Here is a 4,001-nt window from a genome sequence, read left to right as displayed (position 1 = left end):
AACCAGGAGTTCAGCAAGGCAGCAGTGCTGACTTCTCACTCAGCAGCTCTGAAGTGATACAAGTTTTGGTATTGAACTGACCTGGGTTTGCGTATACAAGAAAATCTCTAGGCAAGCTCTACCTTGAAAAACCAACAAACAAACCAACAAAGTGCTCATGTGCTGTTTACTACCTAACAATTTATGGGACCAAATATGGTCCTTATTACATATATGGTGTTTTAAAATTTTTGTTATCTCCTGAAATATAACATCTCTGTTGAACAGGTCCTCGCTTTCTAGGGAAATACTTATGCCATCTGCTGGATAGTGACAGAATTTAGCAAGTAAATTTTTAGCATTTTATTTTTCTGGGGTTTAGGTGTGCTTTTGTGAAGATCTGTAGGTGAATGTAAATAGTTCAAAGTCACTTAAATCAAGTGGTCTGGCAACTGACAGCACCTTTTTGTACCCTAGGAAGGTATTAAACCAGTTACCAGCACTGATTATGTGGGCTTAATCTTTTCAAGTGAAACACCAACTCAGTTTATCCAATCAGTTAACACATAAGACATCTTTTCTCCCCTCAAATGACTGGCTAATTATAGTAATTTTTTTATATGCTTGACTGTGACTAGAAACAAAATCAGTTCATGTAGATTCCGGAAACATGAAAATCATCTGCAGATTATTCTAGATTTCTGGATTGAAATTAGTGACATAGTTGCACATTTTCAGTTCCTTGGACAAGCCTCTGGCTTGCATGCACCTTATGTCAGACTATAAATGCATCTTGAGACACTCCATAATTACAGGTATCCAACATTCCTCCATGGATAATGTAGGATAACTAATAATAAAATAAAAATCGTTTTGGAGTTACCTAATAACTTCAGAAAGCATTGTATGTCATCAAAGGTTATGCAGAAAGCAGGACTGTCCTCTAGATTTTACTATTACATAATTTCCAGGTTCACATCAACATGATGTAAGGGAAAAGTACATTATTTAAGCATCAAAATTCTCAGCTATGTATAGCTAACACTTTCCTGCTCTGTAACTACTCCATGGCAAAGACCCATTCTGAAGAAACAGATCTCATCTTGCATATGATTTAAACTTGCTGTTACTCCTGGTGAAGATACAGCACAGAAACTGCAGAGCATAGAGCTGAACAAGCTGCCTTGAAACTGCTCCCCATGTTGAGGCTTGTGATGTTCTCAGGCAGATTTACAGACACCTTCATTCTGCTGGGGATGGACAACTCAAACCAAAGCAGGACAGAGTGGTGGTAGTTAGGACCAGAGAGCAGAGCAAAGATAGAGTTATTGTGACAGGAAGATCGATTGAAAAACCCCAAAGGAAAGCATTGTAATTTTATATCACTTCATATTTTTTCTTGCACAGAATCCTGCCTTCCAACTGAAAATGAATCTGCTTTGTAGTTGAATTATCAAATGAGGCTTCTGCCAGTAAGTCATGTTTTATTTATTTATTTACAAGGTTGAGAGGGTATTTAAATAGAGAGAGAAAGGGTAAAGAGAGAAGGGGTTCTCTTGATCAAGAAATTGGGGAAGCTTAGAGAATAATTTTGTCTCTTGACATCAACAACAAGTTGATGTATACGGTTCATGTGGGCTCACTTTAAAGTCATCATGGGAGAATACTAGGCAATCTGGAGCGGAAAGATTTTTTTGGTCATATTTTTTCCTTTGTTTTTTAAAAAGGAGGGTTCAAGTCTGACCTCGTTCCAGAAATGTATAAAGGTTGACGAAGATGAGGCTAGAAAAGTCCTTTTGTTCTTCTGTGAAGGATCCTGTGTAGTGAAGGTGGTTGGGATACCTTGCACTGTGCTAAGGGGTAGAGAAGGTTACATCCTTGGCAATCCCCAGCGGTAGCCTTGAACCTGCACATGAGCAAGGATTTTCATCTGCCCAGCTTGGTGAGATCAGGCAATGTTTTTTTTTAATTCAGGTGCTGACTCAGGCCTAACATATGCACAACGTGGTTTTCACTTATTGTTTGCCCAGAATAAGAGAGTGCCAGGGCTGCAGAAATGCTCCAAGTTCGTAAGTACACTTGTGTGTGAAGTACAAAAGCACCTACTACGGGAGCGGCGCGGGAGATATCTTAGTTTTCTTCACTTGGATGCACAAAATTAGTGAAGTTTTTCTGAACATGGCAGTGTCAATGTAGTTGCACTGCTGTGCCATGAGGATGATACATACAGCTGCTGCAGCATTTATGGTGGATTATAGGGTGTTCACGTTACAGGAGTACACGTAAACATATCAAATGAACTATTTGTTATCAAAATTAGTGCTAAGATCAGATTGAGTATGATCTATGACCTCATACTAAGCAAGAGAAATACGATACATGTTGAATAAACCTGTCAAACAGTTGTAAGACATACACAGGAGAAATCTGAAGACTGAATGGGCAATTTTAATTTAAAAATTTCCTTAGTTTTTCCTTCCCTTTAAAACCTTCTAAGTTCTGTGAATGTGTTTTGAGTAACTACGTACAGAGGTTGTTTGTTAGTGCGGTATAATATGAATTACAGGTGGACTAAATTGCAGCTTTTCACATGATTTCTGTTCAAAGACTCAATATATCCTGCTTTGATTTTTTAGCACCTTAAAGCTCCAGCAGCTTTTATTCTCGTATTAGATAGCTGAGGTAATATACTCCTCTTTTTGCCTTTTTATTTGGCTTCCTGGTACTCTGAACTTTTAAAAATAGTTATGGAGGTATTGGAAAGAACTAAATTGAAACACGTTAAATTATTAAATAAGTGATTATGTCATAAAAACAGTCCTTATATGGTTTCACATGAAAATGGTACCTCAGGAAAAAAAAAAAAAGCTGACAAAACAGAAGTTTCTACCTGGCAGTCAGGGATAATCATTATTTTTCAAGCCTGTGGCTGATGTTTTATCTACTGTACCTGCAAAAGGAGTCTCTGGAAGATGTACTACAAAGCTTAGCAGTTGTATACTCACCACTCTTGCAGGAAAATCAAATCATCATTAATGTGAGCATGGGTTGGCTCCTGCTGCCTCCCTCCCAGGTCCTCCACAGTGCTGTCTGCTGACACTCTTTTTTCCCAGTTACAATTTTACATCTTTTTACATCACTGTTTTCCCTCTTGGATCCTGAGCTTCTCTTTAATCCTGTATCAATAATTTCACTTCTGTCTGCAATTTTACTTTCAGCATTTTGCATAATTCTCACAATTTATCGTATTTCTTGGTAGTCCTAGCCAAATGCGTGCAGTTAGCTGGCCTCAAAACTAGCCCTTGGGTCACAGACAGCTCAGTCCATGGGAGAAGAGTAATGTATAACAGAAAGCCTACTGCTGTTTCCCCCCTGCTCCAGACATCTCTAATCTTATACTTTGGCCCAAGCATTTCTGAAAACCTCCACGCCCCTTACCCCCCAGCTGAGCTTTCACAGGTGGGTTATGCAACCGCTGTTGAAAGTCAATACCGTCTCAGCAGACCTAGCAGCTTTCATACATGTGACACACAGGCGGTCTCCTGGAGCGCATCTGGACTGCTTTGTTAGTTGTTGGTGAAACACTAGAATTCAGCTGCAGCAAGGATGCAATAAAGGGATACATCAATGTCTCCTAATGAGAAGCTAAGATTTGCAGAAGTTACTGTCTTCTGTTTCTGTGGTTATAAATTCTGTGTTCAAACAGTGGCATTAAACTGCCAAGGAAAGGGCAACCATTTCCCTATCAGTTTACACTGGTAATTCATTATTCATCATACAGAATTGGAGAGCTTAACTGAAGGTCTTACACTGCAGAAGCTGAGTAGCAAAGATGCTGTTGGTTCTTTCCAAGCAAAATATAACTCGATCTAAAAAATCAGTTTGATGGCTTTTTTTTTATTATTAAACATGTTAATTTGTTTGAAAGAACATTGTAAAAGCAATTGAACATGGGCTTGACATCTGGAAGTTACACTTGATGATAGAGAGCGTTTTATTATTATCATTACTAATGTCATAAT

Source organism: Buceros rhinoceros, unplaced genomic scaffold (genome assembly GCF_000710305.1).
Source record: "Buceros rhinoceros silvestris isolate BGI_N320 unplaced genomic scaffold, ASM71030v1 scaffold18784, whole genome shotgun sequence".
In the NCBI taxonomy this organism is placed as follows: Eukaryota; Metazoa; Chordata; class Aves; order Bucerotiformes; family Bucerotidae; genus Buceros; species Buceros rhinoceros.
This window is presented reverse-complemented; position numbering follows the sequence as displayed.